This window comes from Phyllobates terribilis, unplaced genomic scaffold (assembly GCF_046119375.1).
Source record: "Phyllobates terribilis strain yellow unplaced genomic scaffold, ASM4611937v1 Scaffold_1__5_contigs__length_1240528914, whole genome shotgun sequence".
NCBI classification, from domain to species: domain Eukaryota; kingdom Metazoa; phylum Chordata; class Amphibia; order Anura; family Dendrobatidae; genus Phyllobates; species Phyllobates terribilis.
Window position 1 is genome coordinate 648,213,950 of NW_027362761.1, and position 15,666 is coordinate 648,229,615.

Genomic DNA, 15,666 nt, shown 5'->3' on the forward strand with positions numbered 1-15,666 from the left:
GAGAGTTCCAAATGTGTGTGGGTAGAATATATATCCCACGGGGGTAAAATTGAAAAAAGTTGAAAACATTTTGTTTTTGGACTTAGTCATTTTTCCGGCGTTTATCAGACTTTCAGATAGGGGAAATGTCAGTGAGCGTTCCGATTTCAGTTCCAGAGCGATTCGCCCAATGAGTCCTTGATATTTAGGCGTTTTCAGCCAATTTTCTGGATTTTTGAAAATTTCTCTTTTTTGTGAAAATATCCACTAAATGAGGGAATAATATGTGTGAGGGTACCCCAGGAGATTTCCAAATGTGTGTGAGTGGAATATATATCCTACGGGGGTAAAATTGAAAAAAGTTGAAAACATTTTTTTTTTGGACTTAATCATTTTTCCGGCGTTTATCAGACTTTCAGATAGGGGAAATGTCAGTGAGCATTCTGATTTCAGTTCCAGAGCGATTCGCCCAATGAGTCCTTGATATTTAGTCATTTTCAGCCAATTTTCTGGATTTTTGAAAATTTCTCTTTTTTGTGAAAATATCCACTAAATGAGGGAATAATATGTGTGAGGGTACCCCAGGAGAGTTCCAAATGTGTGTGGGTAGAATATATGTCCCACGGGGGTAAAATTGAAAAAAGTTGAAAACATTTTTTTTTTGGACTTAGTCATTTTTCCGGCGTTTATCAGACTTTCAGATAGGGGAAATGTCAGTGAGCGTTCCGATTTCAGTTCCAGAGCGATTCGCCCAATGAGTCCTTGATATTTAGTCATTTTCAGCCAATTTTCTGGATTTTTGAAAATTTCACTTTTTTGTGAAAATATCCACTAAATGAGGGAATAATATGTGTGAGGGTACCCCAGGAGAGTTCCAAATGTGTGTGGGTAGAATATATATCCCACGGGGGTAAAATTGAAAAAAGTTGAAAACATTTTTTTTTTGGACTTAGTCATTTTTCCGGCGTTTATCAGACTTTCGGATAGGGGAAATGTCAGTGAGCGTTCCGATTTCAGTTCCAGAGCGATTCGCCCAATGAGTCCTTGATATTTAGTCATTTTCAGCCAATTTTCTGGATTTTTGAAAATTTCACTTTTTTGTGAAAATATCCACTAAATGAGGGAATAATATGTGTGAGGGTACCCCAGGAGAGTTCCAAATGTGTGTGGGTAGAATATATGTCCCATGGGGGTAAAATTGAAAAAAGTTGAAAACATTTTTTTTTTGGACTTAGTCATTTTTCCGGCGTTTATCAGACTTTCAGATAGGGGAAATGTCAGTGAGCGTTCCGATTTCAGTTCCAGAGCGATTCGCCCAATGAGTCCTTGATATTTAGGCGTTTTCAGCCAATTTTCTGGATTTTTGAAAATTTCTCTTTTTTGTGAAAATATCCACTAAATGAGGGAATAATATGTGTGAGGGTACCCCAGGAGATTTCCAAATGTGTGTGAGTGGAATATATATCCTACGGGGGTAAAATTGAAAAAAGTTGAAAACAATATTTTTTTTTGGACTTAGTCATTTTTCCGGCGTTTATCAGACTTTCAGATAGGGGAAATGTCAGTGAGCATTCCGATTTCAGTTCCAGAGCGATTCGCCCAATGAGTCCTTGATATTTAGTCATTTTCAGCCAATTTTCTGGATTATTGAAAATTTCACTTTTTTGTGAAAATATCCACTAAATGAGGGAATAATATGTGTAAGGGTACCCCAGGAGAGTTCCAAATGTGTGTGGGTAGAATATATATCCCACGGGGGTAAAATTGAAAAAAGTTGAAAACATTTTGTTTTTGGACTTAGTCATTTTTCCGGCGTTTATCAGACTTTCAGATAGAGGAAATGTCAGTGAGCGTTCCGATTTCAGTTCCAGAGCGATTCGCCCAATGAGTCCTTGATATTTAGGCGTTTTCAGCCAATTTTCTGGATTTTTGAAAATTTCTCTTTTTTGTGAAAATATCCACTAAATGAGGGAATAATATGTGTGAGGGTACCCCAGGAGATTTCCAAATGTGTGTGAGTGGAATATATATCCTACGGGGGTAAAATTGAAAAAAGTTGAAAACATTTTTTTTTTGGACTTAATCATTTTTCCGGCGTTTATCAGACTTTCAGATAGGGGAAATGTCAGTGAGCATTCCGATTTCAGTTCCAGAGCGATTCGCCCAATGAGTCCTTGATATTTAGTCATTTTCAGCCAATTTTCTGGATTTTTGAAAATTTCACTTTTTTGTGAAAATATCCACTAAATGAGGGAATAATATGTGTGAGGGTACCCCAGGAGAGTTCCAAATGTGTGTGGGTAGAATATATATCCCACGGAGGTAAAATTGAAAAAAGTTTAAAAAAATTTTTTTTTGGACTTAGTCTTTTTTCCGGCGTTTATCAGACTTTCAGATAGGGGAAATGTCAGTGAGCATTCCGATTTCAGTTCCAGAGCGATTCGCCCAATGAGTCCTTGATATTTAGTCATTTTCAGCCAATTTTCTGGATTATTGAAAATTTCACTTTTTTGTGAAAATATCCACTAAATGAGGGAATAATATGTGAAAGGGTACCCCAGGAGAGTTCCAAATGTGTGTGGGTAGAATATATATCCCACGGGGGTAAAATTGAAAAAAGTTGAAAACATTTTGTTTTTGGACTTAGTCATTTTTCCGGCGTTTATCAGACTTTCAGATAGGGGAAATGTCAGTGAGCGTTCCGATTTCAGTTCCAGAGCGATTCGCCCAATGAGTCCTTGATATTTAGGCGTTTTCAGCCAATTTTCTGGATTTTTGAAAATTTCTCTTTTTTGTGAAAATATCCACTAAATGAGGGAATAATATGTGTGAGGGTACCCCAGGAGATTTCCAAATGTGTGTGAGTGGAATATATATCCTACGGGGGTAAAATTGAAAAAAGTTGAAAACATTTTTTTTTTGGACTTAATCATTTTTCCGGCGTTTATCAGACTTTCAGATAGGGGAAATGTCAGTGAGCATTCCGATTTCAGTTCCAGAGCGATTCGCCCAATGAGTCCTTGATATTTAGTCATTTTCAGCCAATTTTCTGGATTTTTGAAAATTTCACTTTTTTGTGAAAATATCCACTAAATGAGGGAATAATATGTGTGAGGGTACCCCAGGAGAGTTCCAAATGTGTGTGGGTAGAATATATATCCCACGGGGGTAAAATTGAAAAAAGTTGAAAACATTTTTTTTTTGGACTTAGTCATTTTTCCGGCGTTTATCAGACTTTCAGAGAGGGGAAATGTCAGTGAGCGTTCCGATTTCAGTTCCAGAGCGATTCGCCCAATGAGTCCTTGATATTTAGTCATTTTCAGCCAATTTTCTGGATTATTGAAAATTTCACTTTTTTGTGAAAATATCCACTAAATGAGGGAATAATATGTGTAAGGGTACCCCAGGAGAGTTCCAAATGTGTGTGGGTAGAATATATATCCCACGGGGGTAAAATTGAAAAAAGTTGAAAACATTTTGTTTTTGGACTTAGTCATTTTTCCGGCGTTTATCAGACTTTCAGATAGGGGAAATGTCAGTGAGCGTTCCGATTTCAGTTCCAGAGCGATTCGCCCAATGAGTCCTTGATATTTAGGCGTTTTCAGCCAATTTTCTGGATTTTTGAAAATTTCTCTTTTTTGTGAAAATATCCACTAAATGAGGGAATAATATGTGTGAGGGTACCCCAGGAGATTTCCAAATGTGTGTGAGTGGAATATATATCCTACGGGGGTAAAATTGAAAAAAGTTGAAAACATTTTTTTTTTGGACTTAATCATTTTTCCGGCGTTTATCAGACTTTCAGATAGGGGAAATGTCAGTGAGCATTCCGATTTCAGTTCCAGAGCGATTCGCCCAATGAGTCCTTGATATTTAGTCATTTTCAGCCAATTTTCTGGATTTTTGAAAATTTCACTTTTTTGTGAAAATATCCACTAAATGAGGGAATAATATGTGTGAGGGTACCCCAGGAGAGTTCCAAATGTGTGTGGGTAGAATATATGTCCCACGGGGGTAAAATTGAAAAAAGTTGAAAACATTTTTTTTTTGGACTTAGTCATTTTTCCGGCGTTTATCAGACTTTCAGATAGGGGAAATGTCAGTGAGCGTTCCGATTTCAGTTCCAGAGCGATTCGCCCAATGAGTCCTTGATAATTAGTCATTTTCAGCCAATTTTCTGGATTTTTGAAAATTTCACTTTTTTGTGAAAATATCCACTAAATGAGGGAATAATATGTGTGAGGGTACCCCAGGAGAGTTCCAAATGTGTGTGGGTAGAATATATGTCCCATGGGGGTAAAATTGAAAAAAGTTGAAAACATTTTTTTTTTGGACTTAGTCATTTTTCCGGCGTTTATCAGACTTTCAGATAGGGGAAATGTCAGTGAGCGTTCCAATTTCAGTTCCAGAGCGATTTGCCCAATGAGTCCTTGATATTTAGGCATTTTCAGACAATTTTCTTGATTTTTGAAAATTTCACTTTTTTTGTGAAAATATCCACTAAATGAGGGAATAATATGTGTGACGGTACCCCAGGAGAGTTCCAAATGTGTGTGAGTGGAATGTATATCCTACGGGGGTAAAATTGAAAAAAGTTGAAAACATTTTTTTTTTGGACTTAGTCATTTTTCCGGCTTTTATCAGACTTTCAGATAGGGGAAATGTCAGTGAGCATTCCGATTTCAGTTCCAGAGCGATTCGCCCAATGAGTCCTTGATATTTAGGCGTTTTCAGCCAATTTTCTGGATTTTTGAAAATTTCACTTTTTTGTGAAAATATCCACTAAATGAGGGAATAATATGTGTGAGGGTACCCCAGGAGAGTTCCAAATGTGAGTGGGTAGAATATATATCCCACGGAGGTAAAATTGAAAAAAGTTGAAAAAAATTTTTTTTTGGACTTAGTCATTTTTCCGGCGTTTATCAGACTTTCAGATAGGGGAAATGTCAGTGAGCGTTCCGATTTCAGTTCCAGAGCGATTCGCCCAATGAGTCCTTGATATTTAGTCATTTTCAGCCAATTTTCTGGATTTTTGAAAATTTCACTTTTTTGTGAAAATATCCACTAAATGAGGGAATAATATGTGTGAGGGTACCCCAGGAGAGTTCGAAATGTGTGTGGGTAGAATATATGTCCCACGGGGTTAAAATTGAAAAAAGTTGAAAACATTTTTTTTTTGGACTTAGTCATTTTTCCGGCGTTTATCAGACTTTCAGATAGGGGAAATGTCAGTGAGCGTTCCGATTTCAGTTCCAGAGCGATTCGCCCAATGAGTCCTTGATATTTAGTCATTTTCAGCCAATTTTCTGGATTTTTGAAAATTTCACTTTTTTGTGAAAATATCCACCAAATGAGGGAATAATATGTGTGAGGGTACCCCAGGAGAGTTCCAAATGTGTGTGGGTAGAATATATATCCCACGGAGGTAAAATTGAAAAAAGTTGAAAAAAATTTTTTTTTGGACTTAGTCATTTTTCCGACGTTTATCAAACTTTCAGATAGGGGAAATGTCAGTGAGCGTTCCGATTTCAGTTCCAGAGCGATTTGCCCAATGAGTCCTTGATATTTAGTCATTTTCAGCCAATTTTCTGGATTTTTGAAAATTTTACTTTTTTGTGAAAATATCCACTAAATGAGGGAATAATATGTGTAAGGGTACCCCAGGAGAGTTCCAAATGTGTGTGGGTAGAATATATATCCCACGGGGGTAAAATTGAAAAAAGTTGAAAACATTTTGTTTTTGGACTTAGTCATTTTTCCGGCGTTTATCAGACTTTCAGATAGGGGAAATGTCAGTGAGCGTTCCGATTTCAGTTCCAGAGCGATTCGCCCAATGAGTCCATGATATTTAGGCGTTTTCAGCCAATTTTCTGGATTTTTGAAAATTTCTCTTTTTTGTGAAAATATCCACTAAATGAGGGAATAATATGTGTGAGGGTACCCCAGGAGATTTCCAAATGTGTGTGAGTGGAATATATATCCTACGGGGGTAAAATTGAAAAAAGTTGAAAACATTTTTTTTTTGGACTTAATCATTTTTCCGGCGTTTATCAGACTTTCAGATAGTGGAAATGTCAGTGAGCATTCTGATTTCAGTTCCAGAGCGATTCGCCCAATGAGTCCTTGATATTTAGTCATTTTCAGCCAATTTTCTGGATTTTTGAAAATTTCTCTTTTTTGTGAAAATATCCACTAAATGAGGGAATAATATGTGTGAGGGTACCCCAGGAGAGTTCCAAATGTGTGTGGGTAGAATATATGTCCCACGGGGGTAAAATTGAAAAAAGTTGAAAACATTTTTTTTTTGGACTTAGTCATTTTTCCGGCGTTTATCAGACTTTCAGATAGGGGAAATGTCAGTGAGCGTTCCGATTTCAGTTCCAGAGCGATTCGCCCAATGAGTCCTTGATATTTAGTCATTTTCAGCCAATTTTCTGGATTTTTGAAAATTTCACTTTTTTGTGAAAATATCCACTAAATGAGGGAATAATATGTGTGAGGGTACCCCAGGAGAGTTCCAAATGTGTGTGGGTAGAATATATATCCCACGGGGGTAAAATTGAAAAAAGTTGAAAACATTTTTTTTTTGGACTTAGTCATTTTTCCGGCGTTTATCAGACTTTCAGATAGGGGAAATGTCAGTGAGCGTTCCGATTTCAGTTCCAGAGCGATTCGCCCAATGAGTCCTTGATATTTAGTCATTTTCAGCCAATTTTCTGGATTTTTGAAAATTTCACTTTTTTGTGAAAATATCCACTAAATGAGGGAATAATATGTGTGAGGGTACCCCAGGAGATTTCCAAATGTGTGTGAGTGGAATATATATCCTACGGGGGTAAAATTGAAAAAAGTTGAAAACATTTTTTTTTTGGACTTAATCATTTTTCCGGCGTTTATCAGACTTTCAGATAGGGGAAATGTCAGTGAGCATTCTGATTTCAGTTCCAGAGCGATTCGCCCAATGAGTCCTTGATATTTAGTCATTTTCAGCCAATTTTCTGGATTTTTGAAAATTTCTCTTTTTTGTGAAAATATCCACTAAATGAGGGAATAATATGTGTGAGGGTACCCCAGGAGAGTTCCAAATGTGTGTGGGTAGAATATATGTCCCACGGGGGTAAAATTGAAAAAAGTTGAAAACATTTTTTTTTTGGACTTAGTCATTTTTCCGGCGTTTATCAGACTTTCAGATAGGGGAAATGTCAGTGAGCGTTCCGATTTCAGTTCCAGAGCGATTCGCCCAATGAGTCCTTGATATTTAGTCATTTTCAGCCAATTTTCTGGATTTTTGAAAATTTCACTTTTTTGTGAAAATATCCACTAAATGAGGGAATAATATGTGTGAGGGTACCCCAGGAGAGTTCCAAATGTGTGTGGGTAGAATATATATCCCACGGGGGTAAAATTGAAAAAAGTTGAAAACATTTTTTTTTTGGACTTAGTCATTTTTCCGGCGTTTATCAGACTTTCAGATAGGGGAAATGTCAGTGAGCGTTCCGATTTCAGTTCCAGAGCGATTCGCCCAATGAGTCCTTGATATTTAGTCATTTTCAGCCAATTTTCTGGATTTTTGAAAATTTCACTTTTTTGTGAAAATATCCACTAAATGAGGGAATAATATGTGTGAGGGTACCCCAGGAGAGTTCCAAATGTGTGTGGGTAGAATATATGTCCCATGGGGGTAAAATTGAAAAAAGTTGAAAACATTTTTTTTTTGGACTTAGTCATTTTTCCGGCGTTTATCAGACTTTCAGATAGGGGAAATGTCAGTGAGCGTTCCGATTTCAGTTCCAGAGCGATTCGCCCAATGAGTCCTTGATATTTAGGCGTTTTCAGCCAATTTTCTGGATTTTTGAAAATTTCTCTTTTTTGTGAAAATATCCACTAAATGAGGGAATAATATGTGTGAGGGTACCCCAGGAGATTTCCAAATGTGTGTGAGTGGAATATATATCCTACGGGGGTAAAATTGAAAAAAGTTGAAAACATTTTTTTTTTGGACTTAATCATTTTTCCGGCGTTTATCAGACTTTCAGATAGGGGAAATGTCAGTGAGCATTCTGATTTCAGTTCCAGAGCGATTCGCCCAATGAGTCCTTGATATTTAGTCATTTTCAACCAATTTTCTGGATTTTTGAAAATTTCTCTTTTTTGTGAAAATATCCACTAAATGAGGGAATAATATGTGTGAGGGTACCCAGGAGAGTTCCAAATGTGTGTGGGTAGAATATATGTCCCACGGGGGTAAAATTGAAAAAAGTTGAAAACAATATTTTTTTTTGGACTTAGTCATTTTTCCGGCGTTTATCAGACTTTCAGATAGGGGAAATGTCAGTGAGCATTCCGATTTCAGTTCCAGAGCGATTCGCCCAATGAGTCCTTGATATTTAGTCATTTTCAGCCAATTTTCTGGATTATTGAAAATTTCACTTTTTTGTGAAAATATCCACTAAATGAGGGAATAATATGTGTAAGGGTACCCCAGGAGAGTTCCAAATGTGTGTGGGTAGAATATATATCCCACGGGGGTAAAATTGAAAAAAGTTGAAAACATTTTGTTTTTGGACTTAGTCATTTTTCCGGCGTTTATCAGACTTTCAGATAGGGGAAATGTCAGTGAGCATTCCGATTTCAGTTCCAGAGCGATTCGCCCAATGAGTCCTTGATATTTAGTCATTTTCAGCCAATTTTCTGGATTTTTGAAAATTTCACTTTTTTGTGAAAATATCCACTAAATGAGGGAATAATATGTGTGAGGGTACCCCAGTAGAGTTCCAAATGTGTGTGGGTAGAATATATGTCCCACGGGGGTAAAATTGAAAAAAGTTGAAAACATTTTTTTTTTGGACTTAGTCATTTTTCCGGCGTTTATCAGACTTTCAGATAGGGGAAATGTCAGTGAGCATTCCGATTTCAGTTCCAGAGCGATTCGCCCAATGAGTCCTTGATATTTAGTCATTTTCAGCCAATTTTCTGGATTATTGAAAATTTCACTTTTTTGTGAAAATATCCACTAAATGAGGGAATAATATGTGTAAGGGTACCCCAGGAGAGTTCCAAATGTGTGTGGGTAGAATATATATCCCACGGGGGTAAAATTGAAAAAAGTTGAAAACATTTTGTTTTTGGACTTAGTCATTTTTCCGGCGTTTATCAGACTTTCAGATAGGGGAAATGTCAGTGAGCATTCCGATTTCAGTTCCAGAGCGATTCGCCCAATGAGTCCTTGATATTTAGTCATTTTCAGCCAATTTTCTGGATTATTGAAAATTTCACTTTTTTGTGAAAATATCCACTAAATGAGGGAATAATATGTGTAAGGGTACCCCAGGAGAGTTCCAAATGTGTGTGGGTAGAATATATATCCCACGGGGGTAAAATTGAAAAAAGTTGAAAACATTTTGTTTTTGGACTTAGTCATTTTTCCGGCGTTTATCAGACTTTCAGATAGGGGAAATGTCAGTGAGCATTCCGATTTCAGTTCCAGAGCGATTCGCCCAATGAGTCCTTGATATTTAGTCATTTTCAGCCAATTTTCTGGATTTTTGAAAATTTCACTTTTTTGTGAAAATATCCACTAAATGAGGGAATAATATGTGTGAGGGTACCCCAGTAGAGTTCCAAATGTGTGTGGGTAGAATATATGTCCCACGGGGGTAAAATTGAAAAAAGTTGAAAACATTTTTTTTTTGGACTTAGTCATTTTTCCGGCGTTTATCAGACTTTCAGATAGGGGAAATGTCAGTGAGCGTTCCGATTTCAGTTCCAGAGCGATTCGCCCAATGAGTCCTTGATAATTAGTCATTTTCAGCCAATTTTCTGGATTTTTGAAAATTTCACTTTTTTGTGAAAATATCCACTAAATGAGGGAATAATATGTGTGAGGGTACCCCAGGAGAGTTCCAAATGTGTGTGGGTAGAATATATGTCCCATGGGGGTATAATTGAAAAAAGTTGAAAACATTTTTTTTTTGGACTTAGTCATTTTTCCGGCGTTTATCAGACTTTCAGATAGGGGAAATGTCAGTGAGCGTTCCAATTTCAGTTCCAGAGCGATTCGCCCAATGAGTCCTTGATATTTAGTCATTTTCAGCCAATTTTCTGGATTTTTGAAAATTTCACTTTTTTGTGAAAATATCCACTAAATGAGGGAATAATATGTGTAAGGGTACCCCAGGAGAGTTCCAAATGTGTGTGGGTAGAATATATATCCCACGGGGGTAAAATTGAAAAAAGTTGAAAACATTTTGTTTTTGGACTTAGTCATTTTTCCGGCGTTTATCAGACTTTCAGATAGGGGAAATGTCAGTGAGCGTTCCGATTTCAGTTCCAGAGCGATTCGCCCAATGAGTCCTTGATATTTAGGCGTTTTCAGCCAATTTTCTGGATTTTTGAAAATTTCTCTTTTTTGTGAAAATATCCACTAAATGAGGGAATAATATGTGTGAGGGTACCCCAGGAGATTTCCAAATGTGTGTGAGTGGAATATATATCCTACGGGGGTAAAATTGAAAAAAGTTGAAAACATTTTTTTTTTGGACTTAATCATTTTTCCGGCGTTTATCAGACTTTCAGATAGGGGAAATGTCAGTGAGCATTCCGATTTCAGTTCCAGAGCGATTCGCCCAATGAGTTCTTGATATTTAGTCATTTTCAGCCAATTTTCTGGATTTTTGAAAATTTCACTTTTTTGTGAAAATATCCACTAAATGAGGGAATAATATGTGTGAGGGTACCCCAGGAGAGTTCCAAATGTGTGTGGGTAGAATATATATCCCACGGAGGTAAAATTGAAAAAAGTTTAAAAAAATTTTTTTTTGGACTTAGTCTTTTTTCCGGCGTTTATCAGACTTTCAGATAGGGGAAATGTCAGTGAGCATTCCGATTTCAGTTCCAGAGCGATTCGCCCAATGAGTCCTTGATATTTAGTCATTTTCAGCCAATTTTCTGGATTATTGAAAATTTCACTTTTTTGTGAAAATATCCACTAAATGAGGGAATAATATGTGTAAGGGTACCCCAGGAGAGTTCCAAATGTGTGTGGGTAGAATATATATCCCACGGGGGTAAAATTGAAAAAAGTTGAAAACATTTTGTTTTTGGACTTAGTCATTTTTCCGGCGTTTATCAGACTTTCAGATAGGGGAAATGTCAGTGAGCGTTCCGATTTCAGTTCCAGAGCGATTCACCCAATGAGTCCTTGATATTTAGGCGTTTTCAGCCAATTTTCTGGATTTTTGAAAATTTCTCTTTTTTGTGAAAATATCCACTAAATGAGGGAATAATATGTGTGAGGGTACCCCAGGAGATTTCCAAATGTGTGTGAGTGGAATATATATCCTACGGGGGTAAAATTGAAAAAAGTTGAAAACATTTTTTTTTTGGACTTAATCATTTTTCCGGCGTTTATCAGACTTTCAGATAGGGGAAATGTCAGTGAGCATTCCGATTTCAGTTCCAGAGCGATTCGCCCAATGAGTCCTTGATATTTAGTCATTTTCAGCCAATTTTCTGGATTTTTGAAAATTTCACTTTTTTGTGAAAATATCCACTAAATGAGGGAATAATATGTGTGAGGGTACCCCAGGAGAGTTCCAAATGTGTGTGGGTAGAATATATGTCCCACGGGGGTAAAATTGAAAAAAGTTGAAAACATTTTTTTTTTGGACTTAGTCATTTTTCCGGCGTTTATCAGACTTTCAGAGAGGGGAAATGTCAGTGAGCGTTCCGATTTCAGTTCCAGAGCGATTCGCCCAATGAGTCCTTGATAATTAGTCATTTTCAGCCAATTTTCTGGATTTTTGAAAATTTCACTTTTTTGTGAAAATATCCACTAAATGAGGGAATAATATGTGTGAGGGTACCCCAGGAGAGTTCCAAATGTGTGTGGGTAGAATATATGTCCCATGGGGGTAAAATTGAAAAAAGTTGAAAACATTTTTTTTTTGGACTTAGTCATTTTTCCGGCGTTTATCAGACTTTCAGATAGGGGAAATGTCAGTGAGCGTTCCAATTTCAGTTCCAGAGCGATTTGCCCAATGAGTCCTTGATATTTAGGCATTTTCAGACAATTTTCTTGATTTTTGAAAATTTCACTTTTTTTGTGAAAATATCCACTAAATGAGGGAATAATATGTGTGACGGTACCCCAGGAGAGTTCCAAATGTGTGTGAGTGGAATGTATATCCTACGGGGGTAAAATTGAAAAAAGTTGAAAACATTTTTTTTTTGGACTTAGTCATTTTTCCGGCTTTTATCAGACTTTCAGATAGGGGAAATGTCAGTGAGCATTCCGATTTCAGTTCCAGAGCGATTCGCCCAATGAGTCCTTGATATTTAGGCGTTTTCAGCCAATTTTCTGGATTTTTGAAAATTTCACTTTTTTGTGAAAATATCCACTAAATGAGGGAATAATATGTGTGAGGGTACCCCAGGAGAGTTCCAAATGTGAGTGGGTAGAATATATATCCCACGGAGGTAAAATTGAAAAAAGTTGAAAAAAATTTTTTTTTGGACTTAGTCATTTTTCCGGCGTTTATCAGACTTTCAGATAGGGGAAATGTCAGTGAGCATTCCGATTTCAGTTCCAGAGCGATTCGCCCAATGAGTCCTTGATATTTAGTCATTTTCAGCCAATTTTCTGGATTTTTGAAAATTTCACTTTTTTGTGAAAATATCCACTAAATGAGGGAATAATATGTGTGAGGGTACCCCAGGAGAGTTCGAAATGTGTGTGGGTAGAATATATGTCCCACGGGGGTAAAATTGAAAAAAGTTGAAAACATTTTTTTTTTGGACTTAGTCATTTTTCCGGCGTTTATCAGACTTTCAGATAGGGGAAATGTCAGTGAGCATTCCGATTTCAGTTCCAGAGCGATTCGCCCAATGAGTCCTTGATATTTAGTCATTTTCAGCCAATTTTCTGGATTTTTGAAAATTTCACTTTTTTGTGAAAATATCCACTAAATGAGGGAATAATATGTGTGAGGGTACCCCAGGAGAGTTCCAAATGTGTGTGGGTAGAATATATATCCCACGGAGGTAAAATTGAAAAAAGTTTAAAAAAATTTTTTTTTGGACTTAGTCTTTTTTCCGGCGTTTATCAGACTTTCAGATAGGGGAAATGTCAGTGAGCATTCCGATTTCAGTTCCAGAGCGATTCGCCCAATGAGTCCTTGATATTTAGTCATTTTCAGCCAATTTTCTGGATTATTGAAAATTTCACTTTTTTGTGAAAATATCCACTAAATGAGGGAATAATATGTGTAAGGGTACCCCAGGAGAGTTCCAAATGTGTGTGGGTAGAATATATATCCCACGGGGGTAAAATTGAAAAAAGTTGAAAACATTTTGTTTTTGGACTTAGTCATTTTTCCGGCGTTTATCAGACTTTCAGATAGGGGAAATGTCAGTGAGCGTTCCGATTTCAGTTCCAGAGCGATTCGCCCAATGAGTCCTTGATATTTAGGCGTTTTCAGCCAATTTTCTGGATTTTTGAAAATTTCTCTTTTTTGTGAAAATATCCACTAAATGAGGGAATAATATGTGTGAGGGTACCCCAGGAGATTTCCAAATGTGTGTGAGTGGAATATATATCCTACGGGGGTAAAATTGAAAAAAGTTGAAAACATTTTTTTTTTGGACTTAATCATTTTTCCGGCGTTTATCAGACTTTCAGATAGGGGAAATGTCAGTGAGCATTCCGATTTCAGTTCCAGAGCGATTCGCCCAATGAGTCCTTGATATTTAGTCATTTTCAGCCAATTTTCTGGATTTTTGAAAATTTCACTTTTTTGTGAAAATATCCACTAAATGAGGGAATAATATGTGTGAGGGTACCCCAGGAGAGTTCCAAATGTGTGTGGGTAGAATATATGTCCCACGGGGGTAAAATTGAAAAAAGTTGAAAACATTTTTTTTTTGGACTTAGTCATTTTTCCGGCGTTTATCAGACTTTCAGAGAGGGGAAATGTCAGTGAGCGTTCCGATTTCAGTTCCAGAGCGATTCGCCCAATGAGTCCTTGATAATTAGTCATTTTCAGCCAATTTTCTGGATTTTTGAAAATTTCACTTTTTTGTGAAAATATCCACTAAATGAGGGAATAATATGTGTGAGGGTACCCCAGGAGAGTTCCAAATGTGTGTGGGTAGAATATATGTCCCATGGGGGTAAAATTGAAAAAAGTTGAAAACATTTTTTTTTTGGACTTAGTCATTTTTCCGGCGTTTATCAGACTTTCAGATAGGGGAAATGTCAGTGAGCGTTCCAATTTCAGTTCCAGAGCGATTTGCCCAATGAGTCCTTGATATTTAGGCATTTTCAGACAATTTTCTTGATTTTTGAAAATTTCACTTTTTTTGTGAAAATATCCACTAAATGAGGGAATAATATGTGTGACGGTACCCCAGGAGAGTTCCAAATGTGTGTGAGTGGAATGTATATCCTACGGGGGTAAAATTGAAAAAAGTTGAAAACATTTTTTTTTTGGACTTAGTCATTTTTCCGGCTTTTATCAGACTTTCAGATAGGGGAAATGTCAGTGAGCATTCCGATTTCAGTTCCAGAGCGATTCGCCCAATGAGTCCTTGATATTTAGGCGTTTTCAGCCAATTTTCTGGATTTTTGAAAATTTCACTTTTTTGTGAAAATATCCACTAAATGAGGGAATAATATGTGTGAGGGTACCCCAGGAGAGTTCCAAATGTGTGTGGGTAGAATATATGTCCCACGGGGGTAAAATTGAAAAAAGTTGAAAACATTTTTTTTTTTGGACTTAGTCATTTTTCCGGCGTTTATCAGACTTTCAGAGAGGGGAAATGTCAGTGAGCGTTCCGATTTCAGTTCCAGAGCGATTCGCCCAATGAGTCCTTGATAATTAGTCATTTTCAGCCAATTTTCTGGATTTTTGAAAATTTCACTTTTTTGTGAAAATATCCACTAAATGAGGGAATAATATGTGTGAGGGTACCCCAGGAGAGTTCCAAATGTGTGTGGGTAGAATATATGTCCCATGGGGGTAAAATTGAAAAAAGTTGAAAACATTTTTTTTTTTGGACTTAGTCATTTTTCCGGCGTTTATCAGACTTTCAGATAGGGGAAATGTCAGTGAGCGTTCCAATTTCAGTTCCAGAGCGATTTGCCCAATGAGTCCTTGATATTTAGGCATTTTCAGACAATTTTCTTGATTTTTGAAAATTTCACTTTTTTTGTGAAAATATCCACTAAATGAGGGAATAATATGTGTGACGGTACCCCAGGAGAGTTCCAAATGTGTGTGAGTGGAATGTATATCCTACGGGGGTAAAATTGAAAAAAGTTGAAAACATTTTTTTTTTGGACTTAGTCATTTTTCCGGCTTTTATCAGACTTTCAGATAGGGGAAATGTCAGTGAGCGTTCCGATTTCAGTTCCAGAGCGATTCGCCCAATGAGTCCTTGATATTTAGTCATTTTCAGCCAATTTTCTGGATTTTTGAAAATTTCACTTTTTTGTGAAAATATCCACTAAATGAGGGAATAATATGTGTGAGGGTACCCCAGGAGAGTTCGAAATGTGTGTGGGTAGAATATATGTCCCACGGGGGTAAAATTGAAAAAAGTTGAAAACATTTTTTTTTTGGACTTAGTCATTTTTCCGGCGTTTATCAGACTTTCAGATAGGGGAAATGTCAGTGAGCGTTCCGATTT